The sequence below is a fragment of the Oryctolagus cuniculus genome, chromosome 4, assembly GCF_964237555.1.
Source record: "Oryctolagus cuniculus chromosome 4, mOryCun1.1, whole genome shotgun sequence".
NCBI classification, from domain to species: Eukaryota; Metazoa; Chordata; class Mammalia; order Lagomorpha; family Leporidae; genus Oryctolagus; species Oryctolagus cuniculus.
Genome location: NC_091435.1, coordinates 128772341 through 128792567, shown reverse-complemented (window position 1 = coordinate 128792567; position 20227 = coordinate 128772341). Strand labels below are relative to the sequence as shown.

General features: G+C 39.6%; 1 protein-coding gene and 1 long non-coding RNA gene across 35 annotated transcripts in view; one reads left to right on the top strand and one right to left on the bottom strand.

The window, feature by feature from the left end:
* Positions 1–20227, top strand: part of MBNL1 (muscleblind like splicing regulator 1) — a 210497-nt gene that overhangs the window by 22484 nt on the left and 167786 nt on the right. For 17 of the 34 annotated variants that reach the window (XR_011388115.1, XR_011388114.1, XR_011388113.1 and 14 more), the window contains exon 1: positions 2904–3043. The exons of 5 other annotated variants lie outside the window; for them this stretch is intronic. The gene's annotated coding sequence lies outside the window, so the exon portion shown is untranslated. Of the gene's footprint in view, positions 1–2901; positions 3044–3548; positions 3725–20227 lie in introns of those variants that run through there. 12 more of the 34 variants (XM_070072654.1, XM_070072652.1, XM_070072655.1 and 9 more) reach the window with 3 other exon arrangements.
* On the bottom strand, positions 1872–3538 carry LOC103350420 (translation initiation factor IF-2). Its single transcript, XR_007924555.2, has 2 exons — positions 3365–3538; positions 1872–3025 (listed from the first exon to the last, which is right to left on the bottom strand). It is a non-coding gene; the product is annotated as a translation initiation factor IF-2 (long non-coding RNA).

Below are 20227 nucleotides of genomic sequence, written 5' to 3'. Positions count from 1 at the left end.
ACACCTCATAGAAGTAAGAGAAACCCTAATGCTCTCCTGGCACGGAGGGAATTCTAAATGGGGAACTATTAACTTTTTATTACTATAATGATTTTCTAGTAACCTCCACAATTTGAAATGTGGTTAGGATGTAGTTGAAAGCTGGCAACATGACTTAATATTTTTTACACATGATCTTGTGTTTCTTGCAGTGCTTCAAAATCTTAAAATGTCATTATATTTTATTGTTATCAATGACAATAGATTGAGCTGCACCAGTGGTAACGTGGTTTCCTATCACAATTTATTTTGATTCATTTTTGAGTTCTAGATTGACTATTGTTTGATGTGTTTTCTGAGCCATCTCTTTCTTTTTATCTAATGTAAAATAACATTTTCTGGCTTCTTTGTCATTTACTAGAATGTTTATTCTACTGTTTCTAACATTCAAGGGTCTTGTATTTCTTTGTGTTTTGTTCAGTGGAGCTGAAAATTTGTCTCAGGTTCAATTTCTTTTTTGTCTTCAGATGTTCACCCCTTCCTGCAGTGCTGAAGTAGAAAAATAATTTCACTTCTTGTACCATATACAGGTTCAAAGGCCTGATTTTCACCATGTTGTTCCAAACAGCGAATTTTCAAACCCTCATTAAAAACAAAACAAAACAACCACCAAAGCTTGAGCTTGGACGTCTCCAAGGATCTGAGAACAACTTAAATTCCTGAAACCAGAATTAGCCCTCCATGGTTCATGGGAGCATTCTGAGGAGGGGCATGGAGGCCCGTTAGGGCACCAACTTGCTAAGCAGGTTTAAAGATGGCCCACCACAGAAGTCAGGTCTCCATTGTTAGAGAATTAGAGGCAAACTGAAGAAACCGAAAGGCAAGTAGCAAACAATCCAGTAGGCAAAGCCAGGAGTTGGGAGTCTCCCCAGGCTCCTCCCTTCCTCATTCCCTGAATGAGTCATTTTTCCAGTCTGTCCACACCCATTCCCTCTTCCATAGGCCACCCTCATGTTCCCCACTCACCCTCCAAGCTACTGCCACAGGAGCTTTTTGCAACTCAAGCCCCTACTCCAACTATTGCCCCTCTTGAGTAGCTTTTCTAGTTCTTAGCAGTGTCAGGGTAAAGCTGAGATTCCTCGCATTAACACAGACCTACTGTTGGTCTCCTGCCAGTGCTTGCTCACTGGTCACAGAAAGGCTAGCAGGTGCCTCCTGTGTGCCATGTGCTCTTCTCTGCACTCTGCCCAGATTCTATTCCCTTTCCACACAGTGAACTTCTACACACCTTCGAAGGCATCGGGTAAATGTAACTCCTCCAGGAAGCCTTCTCTGACTCTCCTCCAGGCCTTCATAAGCTGTTGTCTATGGTTGTAAAACCTTTCCTTAGGCGGAGCTGACGGGTATGTGTCTTATTATCCTTGGGCGCAGGGACTCTGTCTCACCCATTCTCGCGTCTCTGGCTCAGAAGGCACTGTTTGTTGAAATGATTGCTGAATAAAAAATCAAGCCCTTACAGCTTGGGGTAGTTACTAACTGGCAAAGAGAGAGTACCCATCCCTGCTTTCTGAGAACGTGTCAGTGTCCTTTCACTTGGCTGCAACTATGTGGGCACTGGGTACTGTTTACCTGGCTAACACTGGGAAGTGGTGCCATTTCATTACATAATTTGTTCTAGAAGGGATCAGTGCACAATATTAACTCGACGTCTGGGGAGAGGGGGGAGGTCTAGCCGGGGGCCAAGAACTGGAGCCTGTTACTAGCGTCTGCCGGAAGGTATGTCTGTACTTCAGCACTTTTCCTCATGTCTTGCCTTCTTCTTAAGCCAGCTTTCCGCCCTCCTCCACGCAGCCAAAGAAACCTGCGGTAAGAATCGAGTACCATCTCCAACATTTTGTCTCCAGTTGTGCCCCAGACGTGGAACAAGGCGGCAGAATTCCTTAAATCCAAAGGAAATCCTGGTCCCACATCGCCAGAACTTTATCATCTCCTAGAAGTCCAGGATTCTTCCCATTCCAAGTGAAGCCAAGGCAGCTCTCAGAGTACCCAGGGAGTTAATGGGTCGCGGGCCCTATTTGCTTTGGAATACGCCACTGTTTAAGAACATGGCATTTTGTTTTTAAAGAGAGAGGTCTGCCATCTGCAAATCACACAGGGCCGACTTGGCAGTACAGGGGGCTCTCACATCTCCTATTCCTTACACACTAGACAGGAAGCTGGCGTGTGAGTGTCGAAGCTCGTGTGACAACCAGCTTTGCCGAGGCATTCCAACACCGTGCACAGCCCGCTACTCACGCACTGCTGGCGGTGCAGATGTTTTTCCCGCCCGTGGGCTCCCTTTTCAGGCGGCAGCTCCACCAGCTCACAGGGGGTTTTAGTCTAAGCGGATTGTTAACCTTCAGTCTAACCTTGCAAAGCCCCACCCAAGGGCACCCCCTCCCCGCCCCGGGTGGTGGTGGTGGTGGTGGTGGTGGTGGGGTGGTGGCCCGGCCGTGCGGGGCAGCGGCGGCGGGCGGCGGGGCGCGTCCCCGCGGCACTCGGCGTCGAGGCGATAATACCGAACGTATAAGATGGAAGATACCAACGGGACGAGGAGGGGATGCGCCGCGCCAGCGCCGGGCCCCGGCCGCCCTCTGCTCCCCGCGCCGCCGGCCGGGCGGCGGCCACCGGCCCCCGCAGAGCGTGTCCGGGCGGTGGGCGACGCCGCGGGCCGCGGCAGAGCGCGAGGGCGCGGGCGCAAAGTGCAGGCGCGCCCGTCGGCCGCCGCGTGCGTCCCGGAGCTCGACGAGTCCGCCCCGGGCTTCCTGGTGGGGCTGGGCGCGCGGGGGAGGGGCCGCGCAGCAGCAGCAGCGGCGGCGGAAACCAGAGCTGGGCGATAAGAGGCTGCACAGCGACATGCAACAGTCTTTTCACTGCGGCTGAATGAGTTGTGGCGCTCACCATGCTGCCGTGACGAGGAACTGACAAGTTCCATTTTCCACCGCGGGCCTCTGGGAACCATGACTCCCACAATGCCTTGGGCACTCGGTCGACAGTCGGGCTGCCTCTGAAAAACATGTGAGAGGTGAGTTTCCATTTTCGCCCTCTGCCCGCGCTGCGCCCCCACGCCTCATTGTTCCCACGCTGCCGAGGCTGCCCACGGCCGGCCGGGCAGGCAGAGGAGGAGCTCGCGGCGCCGCGTGTCCCGGCTGCCCCCCTCACCCAGCGCCTCGCGCCGGGGGGACCCGAGGGGCTCGGGGTGGCGCGGCCCCGCCTGGCGCGGCGGGCGCTGCGGGGCTGTGTCAGGGCGCCGCCGGCCCGCGCGGTGGCAGCCCCGGGAGGACCCGAGCGAGGAGGCGGAGGAGGGGTGGGGAGCGGAGAAACAGGTGCGGGAAAGAGTACTTACAACTTGGCGGCCTTCGCGGGCGAGGGGCGAGCCCGCGGGGCGAGGGGCGCGCGGGTCCTCCCCGCAGCGCCCGCAGCCCTCCGCCCCGGGGCTGACACCCAGCCCGCCTTTCCTCGGGGCCAAATATGTGCACGCAAAGGTTAATTCTCTGCCTGCTACCCATAAATTACGCATGACATGTTTAGCTGGGCTGCCTTATATGGAGAGCGCTGTATTTCAGTCCCGTTTGCCTTTTGCCAAGTTTACAGGGCGGAAGACGCCCTGCATGAGAAAGGGAGAGAAAGAGAGGGCTCCTGCTTCTCTCCCTCCTCCCTCCCCCCACATCGTTTTGTAGTGCGTCACTCAAAAACTGTAAGAAAAGTAAGTACAGAGCCTCTCGGGTGGAGCCGCAGTTGGTTGGTTGAATGGCTTTCATGGAACGGTTGAAAAGAATGAAAACTAGTTAGTACTTGGGTTCTGGTTTTTAGACAAAAGCAGGATAAATATGAAGCGCCCCCCCCACCTCCCCGCGCAGTTTTTTTTTTTTTTTTTTTAAACAGAGCCGGAATCTGTTATTGGTAGTAATGTGTCATGTGAGAATACTTTGATTCCAGAGCCTGTAACACGAGCAGGTATATGGTGGGGCTGTGCCTTCCCCCTCGCGTAGTGCTTTGCAACTACAAGGGCGTCGTTCTCCGCGTCCTACTGGTCCTAAGCCGCGAGGGAGTGTGCAGCCGCCGGAGTTCTGCTGTGGATCCGCCTCCCCACCCCCACCTCCACCCTAACCCCCCCCCCCCCCCCCCCCGGCGAGGGTGCCTCCCCAGGGTCCAAGTTAAGAGGCTGCCCCAAAGGTTACTGCCACTGTCTTCACTTTGTGTGCCCACTAAGGCGGGCACGGGCGGTAGCCAATGGAAGGTGGACTCTGCCACACTCAGAGGCATTTCTTAAGCAAATTAATACAGCAAGGGAGAAGTCCTAATTGAGGCCTTGGGCTTTGCAAGCCCCCTGCAACGTGCTTTGAAATACTACACCAGTGGACGCAGTGTTCCTCCCCCCTGGGTTCCAACGCAGTGTCTGTTTATACAAAGAGGGTATTTAGTACATGACTATTCTTTACCAGCTTAAGTGACCCACTCCACCTTATCTCTTGCTGTGGGTTCCTAAGAGCCTGGGGGTTTCCCCTTGTCCTGCTGTGGAGATAGTAGAATACAATCACCCAGATGGGTTGAAATGAAAGTTCAATGATTGTAAAATTCATCCTAAGAATGTTCAGTTTGCTACTTCTGTCTCAGACACAGAGCTAGACTCACTGCATTAAGTTACTTTGTAGTCCTAGAAAAGCACATTGCTGTCACTTGTATCTTTTTTATGAATGTGGTGACAACTGTGCCTACAGTTCAAAACTGTTCTTTAGGAAATCTACAGTGTTCAATTTTCATCTGTTTTGTTTGCAAGGGGGTTACTTTATTATTATTGTTGTTATTTCTGCGTTGTTAGGCCTTCTCTCAAAATGTAGACATAATTTCTAGTTTTATTTGTTTAATGGGGGGTTTCTTTACAGAAGACTACAAAAGTTGCCCTTTGTGTTTTAGGGAACAGGTTGGGTCAGCGCTGGACCTGTTCATCCGACTGTAATTATAGTGTCACTTAGGACATAATAATCAGGTTGTATTATTACGGAGAGACTCAGAAAAACCTCACATGTGCCTGGTTTAATTTTTTTCGCATATAACTATGATCAAATTTGTGTGTAGACACAAAGTGTGGTACTCTCTGCAGTCATGCCAGAAGAGAAACCGAAGTGTTACATGGTTTGAGATATTATTGCTTGTGTTTGTGTTTCCACATTTGAGGCAAATTTAGACTCCAAGTTGAATTCATTAAATTTTGATGCCAACATTCTGTTCTTCCTCTGGGCACAGAATTCCTATGGAATGAAACACCAGATTCTGTTCCAGAAGGAGAAGAGACTCTCCCAAGGTTTCTCGTAGCGGGGGAGGGGAAGGAACGGTGGGAAGGGAGGAGTAAAATTATATTTCTCCTGGAGGGAAGGGTATGTTAAATTTATGATATAAAATTTCCTATCTTCATGATACACACAAAAAATCGCCCTTGCATTTGTCACTGTCACCGTACATTAGGCTGGTAGTTGACATGTCTATTTAAGGAAACTGCATAGGCTTGCTGCACCTTCTGGCTTTCTCCTTGTTGATAGAAGATGCACAGATTAGAAAACATCTCAGGTCTTGAGAAGTTGAAGAGTAAGGTGATTTGAGTTTTTTTATGCTAAAAAACCATTAAGATGGGTAGCAAATACGAGGGTCGAGAATGGAGAAAGGGAGAGAAATATGCTCATTAAATGATTGCCTCAATAGCAGATCCCCAGACAGCGTACCGGTCATAGAGGATGCTACATAGGACAGTTTGAAAATGCCTGGGCTTTTAGTTCAAAAGCTCCCTATTTTTGGAGATCTGGAAAGTGTTAACCAGTGCAGTAACCACTAGCTGCATGTGGCTATTGAACACTTGAAATGTGGCTTGTCCGGATTGAGATGTGCTTTAAGTATGAAGTATGCACTGGATTTTGAAGTCTTTGCACAAAGGAAACAATGAAAAATTTCTGACTAATATTTTAAAAATCAATTATATGGTATAATAATATTTTGAATATATTGATTTCAACAAGGTATCATGTTAATTTCACCAGTTTTAACTTTTTCTTTACTATGGCTACTAGAAAACAAAACAAATGTGGCTTACATTTTTTTATATTTATATTGGACAGTACTGCTCTAGAATAAAGCAGGAAAATAGTATTCTGGTAGAATGCAAAGTTTGTTGATCAAAACACAGTAAAATTGAGTTTTATTTTTAAGAGGTAAAGAAGCTTATTATTCAGAGAAATACCTAGTTTTTCTTATCCATTATATCCAAAATTTGAGAAAACACATCAACATCTATTTTTATTTATTCAAAGCTACCATTTAGGTTAGAAATTTAGTGGTGAGGTAGTAATAACAGAGAAAAGGCTTATAATTAGGGGGATGAGTCTTAACACCTCTCAAAGGCCAGAATAGAGTATGATTGCTACTTATGAACATTTCAGAGACACCATAGTTATCATTGTCCCGAAGTTACCAACCATAAGCAAGTAACTAAAATTTATTTTAAAATAGTGTTTTCAGTAAATAGCAGTTATCTTCAAATGCTTAATATATGTTTTCCTTTGCTAGGACTTTCCTTCCTTAGAAGATAAACACACAAGTAAATCCAAACTCCTGACCAACAAATGTTAATGAGAGATTAATAAATTTACGAGAATGAAAGACTTTCACCAGCAAGGAGTGCAGCGTTGTTTTGAATGTTAGGAATGGTAAAAATATATTTCTGTGGTAATGTTACGGGCTTTGAAGATTTTCTGTATGTGGAGCCATTGTCTTTACAATTTGAACACATTCTTGAGAAAGCATCTGACTGGTAAACAAAGCACAATGGCACAGGTCCTAGAAGCATTCCTTTCAGATATTTTCAGAACTGAAATACATTTTGCCATGCACGGTGTTAAGCTGAGAAAATGTGGTTCTTTTCTAACCATATAAAGTGTGCTTATTAGTTTCTTGAAGGTTGTCTTTAGAGATACAAGGTAAAGGTAGTAAATTCTTAGGAATGGGGCAGATTTTATGAAGAGCCTCAAGAAGACCTGACTGCTGGCTGGGAGCCATCTTGAATCTGTCTTCTGTTCCATGAGGCATGGCTCCCATTGGTGTCATCACATGTGAAGAGAGTGAGGGGAAGAATGATCCCCATTAACTTTGTATGTCATTTCTGATGAGTCATGGTGCATATTCGCTAATGGTTGGAGAATTATTGATTGCAAAGCAGATGATTCAAGAAGACCTATGGACACATGACATTAAATGTTTCTGGATGTGTTTCATGTTTTTAAATTTGAGAAAGGGAAATTAGCTTTTCTATAATTTTTATATAATAAAATGTACATTTATGTAAGTATGGCAACTATTTCTTTGAAAAAAACCCTTGCAAACACATGATTACAATTGACTACATATTATTAGTTTAATGGGTGTACAACATCTTCAAGGTTATTGTGTTTTTAGAGAGACGTCTTGTCACATGTGTTGTGACATCCATAAAAATGAAGACTCTTTGAAAGATAGATATTAAAGTATTAGGCATTATACATTTGGCACTTTCCTCATGGTTTTTGAAATCTTACTCTAGGTTTCTTTTATCCTTTATTAGAACATTTCAGGGTATATTAATCTCAAAATGAAATGTAGCCATATTGGAAAGAACATTATTTTTCCATCAAGATCAATTATTTCTGAAAGGTAAAAATGTTTTTTGAAATAGTATCATGCTTCAAGTACTGTGCCTGCTCCCAGAGAAAAGCTATTCATTTTGATGTTATTTTGAGAAACACAGAGAATATCTTTTATATAACCAATGAAGTGAATAATACAAGAGATCTTCGAAAAATTCATGGAAATTTTATGGTATAAAGAAACTGCACATGAATTTCAAAAGTTTTAAAAAATTTTTTGCATCCCACTAAGCTTAACGTTTAAGTTCATTTTTCATAAAATTTTTGAAGTACCCTCATATATGATTAAAGTACACAAAATACAGCTCCTGTGAGTTATGAAGAGACGTAATTTGTATGTGAGTACATGTGTGGAAATCTACATTTTCCTAAGATAAGGTCAATTTATTTGAATCGTCTGGGTATTAAATGACATCATATTATTAGAAAAGAATCTGGTGAATATGAAACCCAAAGCTCAGTGCCGATGTTTATACAGATGGCAATTCCATTCTAGCCCCTCTCTACCTAAATTTGTAAAATGAAGAAATTATTTGCTCTAAAGAAGTTTTTCAAAAATGTATGTTTGACACTGGGTTTTCTCTTTGTTTATATTTTTCAAAATTGAAAGCTATGAACTAAAAATGTACTTGTTTTAAAAAGCTTCCAAGATTCTAAGATTTGGGGACAAATTCAGTCATATAAAATTGATTCATAGGTGAATACATATCATGACAAAACTTTCACAGTATGTCTACTGCAGTTGACCAGGACATGCCTTGTTATGAAAGAAATTTCAGTCTGGTAGGGGAAATGAGTTTTGAAAATAACTGTAAAGTAGAAAGTGATATTTCACAAGCAATGATTAGGTAACACGGTATGGAAGTTCAGATAAGGGAAAGGCAAGTCTTAATGTAGCTCTGACTCACATACATGTGAAAAGGGAGCAGTTCTAAAATGGAGATATGAGATAGATTCTTTATAAGCTATACTAAAACATTATTCTGATAACTTTTGTCATTAATTTTATTGTTGAGTACCAAAAATGTCAACTTTTACAGCCACTAAATAGTTCACTGTATCAAAATGATAACCAAGGGTTCTGAACAGGAAGTGTAGATTTGCCCAAGAGAAAGCTAAGTTGAAAGTAAACTGACAATTACAACTACGTTACAATTCCAACTTTAATATATACAAAAAATATGTCTGTAAGGTTCAGAAATGGAATACTAAAACAAAAAAGTATGTGGAATACTAAAACAAAAAATGGTTTCATTTTGGAAAATAATGTATAATATGAAATGAACAACAAAAAGATAGACTAGCAAAGAGATTTTAATCTGAACCAGCCAGATTAAATAATTTATTATAGCTCTCAATAAAAGGAAAGTGAGCAAAAAAGGGAAAGTTTTGGACAAAAGTAGATGTATCACAAATAAAAATACAATTTTTTGAGTTTTTAGCAAATCATAGTATTTTAAGAACCTAGTCTGGAAGGTACAATAACATTGTAATTCTCTATTTAAACTTCCTGCAGGTTGACATCAGTCTACAATGATTGTGACTGAATAAATTCTTCCTGGAAATTTAGAAAGTGTGGCAACAATACTATAAGCAGTGGGAATGTGAGAAATATAAACAGTGAAAAGTCTTTACCATTGAATAGTCAATGTACAACGTAAGCTTGTGCTGTGTAAAATAGCAGTGATGCCAAAATAAGGCTGTAAGCAGTTCGAACTCATATATAGAATATTATCTGAGTTTTCTGAACTTGACAGCATTAGAACTTAGAGACCATTCACAAGGTTTGCATCCAAAAAATTTGGATTGTATATTCAATCTATTTTAAAATCTGCCTTGTTTATGGTAGTAGAAATAGCGGCATTTTATTTGTTTCAGTCTTTCCTGATTATGAGAAAATTATTACCTTTCCAGTGACATTTTAGCACTCTCTGTGGATGGATAACTTTCCCAAGGAGAAAGAATGCAGGAGAGTAGTTAAGCCAGGTAGTAGAAGATACAGAAGAGCATGGGGCATGTGCATGGGTAAAAGCTCTGAGCCTTTGGCTGGACTTGCAGCTCAGTGTCCCTGACCCAAGGCTCATTCACTGAGATTTCTATTTACTGAATTTCAGTTTCAGAAAGCCAAGTTATGGAGAGAGATAATACCTGTTCCTGTAAACATTATATCTAAATTTGTTTTTAAAGTCCTTTGTGAATTGCAGTGTAGGTAGAACAACAAACACTCCTCATTAGGGGAATTACATGTTTTGAAAACTGGGATTCTTTGGTAAAGGAGGGAATATTAGTGTTGTTATGATTATTATTTAATCTTTATTTTGTGTTTCTGTTTCTTAAACAACTTTTGGGCAAGAAAATCTTTATTCTTTCCATACTTCTGTTTCTACATCTGTGAAATTATTAACATGTAAATATTAAAACAATAGAAGTTGCTTCTTGCTATGCAATTCTTTCTAAATAACTCATTTAGTCTTTTCTGTGGCTGTGAAGTGGACCTTATGTCGTTTATAAAAATGATGTAGTGTGACTAGAACTATTTGGCTCATTTATAGAGCAGGGGCTTTCTCTCTTTTTTTACTTTTTTTTTTTTTTTTTTACGGATTTATTTATTTATTTGAAAGGCAGAGTTACAGAGAGGCAGAGGCAGAGGCAGAGAGAGAGGTCTTCTGTCCGCTGGTTCACTCCCCAGATGGGCTTAATGGCCAGAGCTGTGCCGATCTGAAGCCAGGAGCCAGGAGCTTCTTCCAGGTCTCCCACACAGGTGCAGGGGCCCAAGGACTTGAGCCATCTTCTACTGCTATCCCAGGCCATAGTAGAGAGCTGGATTGGAAGTGGAGCAGCCGCGACGCAAACCCGGGCCCATATGGGATGCCGGCATTGCAGGCAACGGCTTTACCTGCTGTGCCACAGTGCCTTTTTTTCTCTTCTGACATCCACGTTTTAACCATATCCTCTAGTGATACGTAAAGAATAGTGATAATAGTAATAGCTATAACAATAACTAATATTTTGGGGCACTTTCTGTGTGCTAGGCTAAGATTTATTAATTCAATCATGTATTCCTCAAAGCAACCATCTGAGATTGGTACCACTAATATCTTGGCTTTCAGAGATGGAGAAACTGAGGCATAGATAATTCAAATTAGTTGTGCAGGGTAATTAACTAGGGGTTGGACCAATTTTAGAAACTAGGCTCTAAAAGTGTAAGAACAGGTTTTAAAGAAGTTTGCATTGGGTGCTGATAGGAGAGTTAAACCATAAGCGTTTGGTATACTTCTAGAAGAGTCACACCTTCTAGGGCATTTGAGGAGACCACAGAAGAATAGGTAAAAAGTAAAATGGCGGAGAGAAAAGGCATGTTTGGGGGTGTTACTCTACTAGAAATGAGGAATCAAGTGGGAGAAGGACAGCACTGCTGTAGTTTGGAGGTCACTGAGGAGCAGGTGCGGAGTTTTATGCATAATGGAGTGATCAGAAGACAGAGAAGCAACCTGCCAGGTGTCACTTGAGTGACATTGTGGAGAGGAAGGGTAAGACCCAGAGAGGAGGAAATAAGTTGGAGTGTGTGGTGCAGAATCTACGTTCGGACCTGGGAAGGAGAGGAAGGAACTGTGTGCTGGGAGATGTGACCAGCTCAGGGTCTGTGGGATGTGACGGTGGACTGCCTGTGGATCTTAAAGGTGATGGTGGAAGTTGAAGTTTGCTCGTCATACTGCTCCTTATATGTTTTGTTAAAGAATTCTATTTATAATATCAGTAACAGAAAATCACTTGAAACTATGTTTTATCAGGGATTATAACTTGACTAACTAAAAGATACATGTTAAGTTCTTTAAACATTTCATTTCTGTATTAAATCTTTTAAAGCACAGGATCTGATAAACTATAAGAAGGTCACCAAATTCTTTATCCTAAATTGGTAATTCTTAAATAAACTTAGTTTCATCTTTAAGGGTATGTTGTTATTTGCTGGGGAATGTCTCAGTGTCGACCAGGCAGTTCTGGTCCCTTTTGGAAGTCCCCATAGACTGCCTGTGTAACCTATCCTCAGTGATAAACAAGGTGGCAGATAGATACATGAGAAAACGGGTTTGCAATGTGCTCAATGTGCCTGGCATTTATGCTTCTCAGACCTTGCTATTTTAGGGAAGGTATCAGTATAACTGTGTATTCTTTTTCCTGGAAATATAAATCCTTAATAATAAGTTCTTTTTATAAACAGAGTGACATATGGGAATAAGTAAGCAGTTGCATTTGGTTAACGGTTATCTGGAGTTAGGAGGACAGTTATGTTTCAAGGAGAATAGAATGCTTTATTAGAAGCATTTTCACTTAAGGCCCATGCCTGCTTTATAGAAAGAAATGCCTTAACATAGTTTAAGCAGAAAATGTCAGAGCTATGGTAGATTATGTTTTTTTTTTTTTTAATCTACCTCCCTGTAAAACCAAGACAGTTTCAAAAAAAGATTTCTGTTTGTAATAAATATTTATCACTATTTTCAGTGTGTATATCCATGAAAGTAACACAAATTGCACTGTTTATGTATTTTTAAATATTGTATGTTTATTTAAAGTTAGAAAATAATGTTGACTATTTTATTTCACTTTTTCCATGTGTGGATTAGTATTACATGAAAGTTACACTTAGTACTTGTGTTTTTCTTAACTGTTTTTGCTTTGTGCTATAAGATTATGGAAATCTGTAACATATTTAAGATAATGCTTAGAAAATGATCATTTTAAGTAACTAAGCAGTATTAAAATTAGAAATTCTTCTTTGCCTTTTTTATTACATCATTGGACTAATTATTTTTATAAAAAAGATTTATGTATTTATTTATTTGAAAAGCAGAGTGACAAAGAGACAGAGAATCTTCCACCTACTAGTTTACTCCCCAAATGATTGCAACTGCCAGGGCTAGGCCAGGATGAAACCAGGTGCCCAGACATCCACCTGCATCTCTTAAGTAGATGGCAGGGTCACAAGTATTTGGGGCCATCTGTTGCTTTCCCAGGTGCGTTAGCAGGGAGCTGGATCAGAAGTGGAACAGCCATGACTCGAGGTTTCTCAAGCAATGGCTTAAACTGCTGTGCCACATGGCTGGCTCCTTTGGGCTAATTTTAACTAGACAAATTACTCCAAGTTATTTTGAGTCATTATTTGAGTTTCACTTTTTTAAGATTCAAGGAAAGCTGCATTGTCAACTTAGTAGCATTCAGATTAGGCTTTTGGTCTTAAATAGTTCATCCAAAAGATGCTACAAGATTTCATGAACATAGTGTAAGTGACCAGCAGGGAATACAAGAAAGTTTTTGACCCAGATGTAGACTGTCTCTGAGATATCATGTACTGTTTCCAAAAAAATTAATTTGAATAGTATGAAATGATCATTGAAGCTATTAAAAAATATATACCTCAAGTAGAATTCTGCCTAGTGCTTTCAGGTAGTAGCACATTTGCTGAAAATTACCTGAGAAATGACTGTACAGTTTTGGGGCTCGTGTTGTAGTGCAGCAGATTAACCATGTCTGGCAGTGCCTATATCACATACAGGCCATAATTGAAGTCTTGGCTGTTCCACTTCTGATCTGGCTCCCTATTAATGCACCTGAACGCAGCAGAAGATGGTCCATGTACTTGGGCCCCCGTACCCACATGGGAGACCCAGAAGAAGCTCCCGGCTCCATTCTGGCCCAACCATTTGGGGGTTGGGCCAGACCATTTGAGATCTCCCTCTCTCTGTAACTCTGCCTTTCAAATAAATAAAGTAAATCTTTAAAACAACAACAACAACAACAAAAAACCAAAAATACAGTTTTGAAGACAGAATTTAGAAGTTAAACAGTGTTATTAAGAGCCATTAATTTAGGAAGAAGAATATTATGCCTTTTAGTAATGTAGTAGAGTTTACTAAATGCTGAAGTCTTTTCCCTTAAAAAGTTTCTTTGCCATGTTAATTTTAAGGCACAGAGAAGCAGTTCATCTTTTGTGTTCTCTTAAATAATCCATTAACAAGCATTTTGAGCATGTGTGAGAGTTGGGGAACTGAAGTAGGACACAAGAGGAAGATCTAAGGTGGAATTACTTAGTTTCTATCTTTTCTGTGACATACTGAGTTGGGGAGAAAGACCTGAAAAGTTTACAATACAGGGCACTAGACTGGGAGTGTCAGAGGAGGAAACAGGAAGAAGGAAGTCTGCAGCAGTGAATGGTTAGAGCATGCTGTGTAAAGGAGGTGGTGCCTGATACAGGCCTGAAGATTAAGCATTCTTTATGGAGGGAAGTAATAGGAAAAAGATGGAAACAATGAAGCCACTAGCCACCATATTTGAATGTCTTTTGGGTGTGAGACATTTCCAGCTTCCATTCTTTTTGGGAAAAGGCTGGGTGAAGGAAAACATCAAGGTAATGGTAATAAACAATAGTAAATTCCTTGCAGGCAGGAATCACCATTCTCTTGATATTGAGGACACTGAGATGCAGAGATGGGAACTTACCTGTGTGCATTTACACAGCTGGTGAGCAGCTGAACTGAAATCTAGCCCCATCTTGTCTGTCTTCAAAACCAGCATTCTTTCTGTCCCTTTATGATTCTATTGGGAATGAATGTGGCATGTTTATGCTACAGTAATTTAAAAACGTCACCCATGCAATAACAGACATCTAAGTCAAGAAGGTATAAATTTTATTTAAAAGGTGGTCAAATAAATTTGCATGCTTTTATTGATGTTGAATTACAAATGGCATATGGTTTGACAAATGCTTATAGTCCTTATTTTTTGGATTTGTAAAAACAAAAACAAAACACTTGGCTTCTTGTCTTTAACAGATATGGCAAAGGCTTGCAGTATTTCAGTGTGTTACGACATTGTATCTGACCTGAGGGAGATCCACTTGGGATCCCCTCAGAGGATTCTTTGAGAAGATTGCTAACAGTGTAGTTTCTCACCAGTGATTTGATGCCATAAGTTTTTTTTTTTTTTTTTAAACCAAGAAATAATGACAGGGATTACTCCAAGAACATATTCTAAATTTGTAGGTCATCAGTTTATTTCATGTTTTCATATTTTATAATTTTCATGCATTGGTCTGTGGTCTTTGTGATTCTCCCTGTGACATAGATTATGAATACAAAATAAATTGAAGATTTGTATTGTTGGAGACATGCCACTTTGCTAACCAATTCTTCTCTTTGTAGATCTGTTTGGAACATATACCAAATAAAATTATATATTGTTTAGAGAAGGAAAATGGGAGAGTCTTTACTTCTCTTTGAGTTTCAGAGGAAAGCACTCTTACTTAACAAATATTTATTGAGTGTATTGCCTGTATGCCACCTCTCATGTGATGTCCTTTGGAAGATAAATAGGTGGGTAGTAGGTGCCTGTTTTCAAGGTAGTTTCCAGAATAGTGATACAAGTATTCACAAATAATGTGCGGGCAAAACAAAGTGGGCACAGAAGAGCCAAGAATAGGCAGTTTGTGGGCAGAATGTGGAATTTGCCTAAGACCATTCAGTAGACACATTAACTCCTTAGATACTTGTTCTATATTGGGGAAAAAGCAAAATAAAATCACAGTTTATTAAAATGACATGACTCAATATTTAGCCCACTTATTTTTCTTTGTAAGCATGATCCAACTATAATACCACCCTGCAGTAAACAGGAGAAATACATTTGTTTCTGATGTTGGCATTTTGGAGAAATGTTGGGGCATACAGTTTGGCTGAATCTTTTTCATGTTAACTCCCTGATTAGGAGCAGAGTAAAAACCCTCAGTATTGACAGTAAGATTTCAGAGTCCATAACTTTTATGTTAACAGAAGAAAAAAAATCCATAAGAGAGAGGTGAGCTGTATTTAACTTTAATGACAAAGGGTTTTCAATATGCTGTTTTCCCTTTAGCTTCTTTTTGTGCAGGAAATAAAGCTGTATTTTGTAGGCCAGCTTCCAGATTTTCAAATTTGAAACTGCAATTGTGTATATTCTGTAAGACCCCATTCAGCTGTGAAGTGTTTGTTCCCTGTTTCCAAGATTTAATTTGCACTTTTTAATCATAAATATTTGCTTAAAGTTCATGGCGTAACAAGTTACACTATAAAATTTTGATTGGAATTTTCAGAAGAAATTATGGATAAAGTTTCTGATTTGTTTAATTTGTAAGTTAGAGAAAAGTGCTCTTTCGTAAGTGAGATACTGAAAGAAGAGAGCTGACCTCTAGTGATGGTAGTAATTATCAAAATAGCAAATTCTTTGGTAGGCCTTTACTCTTTAGCACCATGACTATCCGTAGTCTTCTACAGCTGTGTGGGAACAGCTCACAGGTGAGAATATGCAATCTTGGGAGGATGAAGATTAGATAATTTGCTTTAGGATCTTACAAACGGTACAGTGAGAGGTGAGCTTTCAGCTCAGGGGTTTTGCTGCTGCTTCTGTCCTTTTGGTACCACACTACACAGATATTCAGAGCAATGTAGATTTGAGGCTTACTCCAAGTTAATTCTGGGAAGACTTAATGAAGGAGGTGACATGTGAAAGAGATTTTTTGAAACATTGTGATCATAAAGCAGAGATGATGGAAGGACTTTGAAGTTTAAATGGCTTTGAATGGAGGGATGTATCAAATGGCCTGATCTGCCTGAGTGATTTGTCCAGTATTACTCTTGCTCACACCTAATACCCTCTGCCTTAGTACTTGCCAAGATCAGCAAAATCTACTTTTAGACTCAAAATCATTACCACCTGTGAAGTTTCTATGTCACTTCTGAGTGACATAGCACTGCCAATTGCTGTATTGGGTGGATTGTTAAGTGGCACATTTTAAGAAGTATTTTGAGCCCCCAAAGAGTGTTGTAAATGCTTATACACCGTTCAGCTACATTATTGAAGGTACTAGGATAATTCAATTCATTTCATCACTAAAAGCTGTTAATCTGTTGCCAATATTAAAATAAGCAAGCATGTCATTGAAAATTGAATAGCACTACATTCACTTGGAAATCTGATTAATGTTTCTCACTTCCCCCCAAATCCCTAGCAGAGTTACTAGAGCATGTCAGTCTGTGTGCATGTGTGCATATTTTTGTGTTATGTCATTATGTTCATGTGTTTTCCATAAATAATTATGAAGTAGTCATGTTATCACTAAAAACAAAATAATAAGTATGTTTAACTAGGGAATCCATTCTGTAACTAATGAATTAATTATAAATTTGTTCTGATGTATATTTAAAGCCATTTTGTGATCCTCTGCATTGATTATTTTAAGCATCTACCATTATTGTAAAGTGTCTACCAATGTTAGATTTATTATGCTTGAGTGAAGTATTTTATTTTCGTGTAATGAAAAATGTAATTTTATGGTCAGAATTAGTTCTTTACAATTAAGCAAGAAAAATAACATCATAAGATGATGCAGAAGGAGAAAACTCAATTTGGAGTGGCAGGAAACCATTGTGAGTTTAAAAGGTCAAGCTGGTGCAGAAGGCTCGGTTTTGCCCCTCAGTATCAAGCAGAATGCTGTGACAGACAGGGCTGATACAGCTGAAAATATCTGCAGCCTTGGAAGCCTTACAAGTTTCAGTAGGTCATTTTGGCAGCATAGTAGGAGCACTGATTCACAGGAAAGGTCAAACTGGACAGCCCAGCAAGAAGATAGGTTGCTAAACCCAGTGGTAGATTTTGGAGCAGTTGTCAACTGCAGTAATGGTATAATGGTATTCTAGTTTGATGTGGCCACCTTTCATTGAGGCATTTATAGAAGAAGGAACTTTATATAATGGGTAAATTCTACATTCTTTTTTTCCCTTCTGAAACTTTTTAAGTGTTTTACCTCCAGCCTTACCTGGTAGCTGGACAAATGTTACTTTTATTTATCTATGATATATTCTCCATCAAAACAGGATATAAGTTAGTTTATAGCAGTAAGTGCACATCAAATGGAACTGTAAAAAATTATATAACAAATCAATTAGAAGGAAAAGATGAAATAAGTATTTGAGATGAATTGAACACTAAGTTTATTTCTTCAGCTTACTGGCAACAGAAGCAAAAGCTTTAGGAGGTAGAAAACCCTAAGTTTCTTTAATAAGATTTCTTCATATCCTGAATATTGTCTTATTCTAATGCTGTTCAGGGTGTTAGGTTAAATATTCCAACTCTGCCCTTGAGTTAAATCTTGGAATGGATGAATGCCAATTACTTAAGAAGTGAAGGTTGAGTTCTTTATCCAGGCCTTCAAAGCCTTTACTGATTAGATTCTAGCCCGAGTTCCGGCTTCATCTTCTGCCAGTTCCATCACACTTGTGTGCTCATATTCAGCACCACATCCCTACTTCTGCCTTCTTGTCTGTATTGCTCTTCCTTTTGGTCGACTTCTAACGAACTGAAACTTATCCTTCCAGACCTATCTTAGATACTGTATTGGCCTTGAAACCATCTGGCCTGTCTTCCTTGGACTCACCACACTTGATTATCTCTTGTTCTCACTTTCTTTTTTGTACACAATTATTTGTGTGTTGTTTTTATGTCCTTCATTAATCAGCAAATTCCTCAAAGCCTGAATCCATGTAGTTCCCCTGCACCTAGCCTACATGGAGAGGATGATCAATAAATAGTTAATGTAATCAATTTGTGCGTTATCTGTGTTTTGTTTGTTAATGAATGAATATGGTTATTCATTTAGCAACGTTGTTATATTGAGTATATTTGGATTTCTTTAAAACATTTCTTTTTATAACAGGGAAGAAAGAGAATTTAAAAAATAATTTTAAAAAATCACAATTAAAGGGGTGACACCTGCCAATTTTTGTCATGAGATATTTTGGGGCAGTGGAACTAGGATTGTAGTTTTTTAATTTTTATTGTATTGACTTTGGCTTTTAATTTTGTAAAGTATTGCGATATTTCACTTTTCTCTCTGCCAAAAGGTAGCTAATATAATAGAGAATGTGTTTGGTATATATAAAAGCAGAAATCATTTATGGCATTTAAAAATCCTTAGATCTTTTTCTCTGGTATACTTTTCTGTAACTACAGCTGTCAAGAAATAGGTCTGATTCTATGGCTTCAAAGTATTTCACAGAGTTACTCCATCTCCTTTACTGCTCTTCAAACACTTAGTAGTTGATACAGGTCAGCTTTAGTGAAGGCATGCTCACTTCGCATGTATCAGTTTCATACTTATCAAGCAGCATTCCATGTTACCTATCTGCAAGTTTTATGCTGACATGTTTTAAACTCCAGTGAAAACTCTGAAGAAAATGTAGGGTCCTGTTTTTTGGGGAGTAGAAAGACAAGAGCAAAATCATGCTCAAAGTCCTCTTCTTCAATGGTTAATCTTTTTGTCAGCTACTGAGTATTTAGCATTGTGTAATCCATTGAAAACTGCTTAACAATCTTAATTGAGAAGAAACTGTTAGTGTAGAATTTTCAAATCTCCAAGCATACATTGTTAATATCTATTGTCTACTCCATAAACAAAGATAATAGCATCCACCCCTCAGCTTTCTAGTCTTACTGCCTTGGGATCAATGAATGCTCAAAGCTTTCTCCTCTGCTTTGCAACATCTCACTCATAACAAACCACATACCATGCAGTAGTGGTCTCTCCAAGATTCCTCACTCTATTCACTCTCTCTTTATTTTTGGCTTCTGTTGTATTGCCATTGTTGCTTTCATGGAGTTGGATATTAAATTTCTAGCATGTGTTGAGAATGGCAAATGTTTTGGAAGCAGAAGACTGGATTTGGGTCCTAATTCTTCCATTTAGTTAGCTTAGAGAACTTTGGTAACCCAGTCACTTATCCATGCAGCCCTCAATTTACGGGTATTTGTTCCCAAGTAAGCAAGATATAACCATAGGAGTTATAAGACACAAATGACAAAGTTAGGATGAAAATAAATTATATATAAATATATAAAATGGTATTTGCTGTTGTTAAATAATGATAGAATGTGTGAGTTGTGGGGAAAAAGAAATTTATGTACTTGGCTTGTCCAGTGGAAACCTTTTTTTTTTTTAAATGAAAGAACCAGATTGATCTTTATTTCACATTTTATCTATAATATTAACAACGTATGTGGTCATATTTTAATGATCGAATAGTTGCATTAATTTTTACTCATTTTTGGTGAAAAATTATACTATTTATAAACTATTCTTATGAATAAGAAATGCCTAAATATCACAATGTCTAAAGCATTTCTTCTATATGTGAATGTGATTGTATGTAATAGTTCATTTCACATTTACATGATAAGGAAATATGGAAAGTTTTGAGATTGCTACATGGTCACTCTTGTAATTTTTCTATTGTATTTCTTTAGGTATACTGTGGGAGTAGCTTTTATGTGCTAATTTGGACTGAGCTGAACAGGACTAAACCAGAAATGGTTTGAGACATGATGAATAGTAGTATGTAGTAAATAGTATCTTTGAGTGATGTGGAAGGCATGCATGATTGAAAATAATATTAATAATGAATAACAACAGAGCTTTGCATAATGTTTTGCAAGCAGGCTAGCTTTCTGAATAG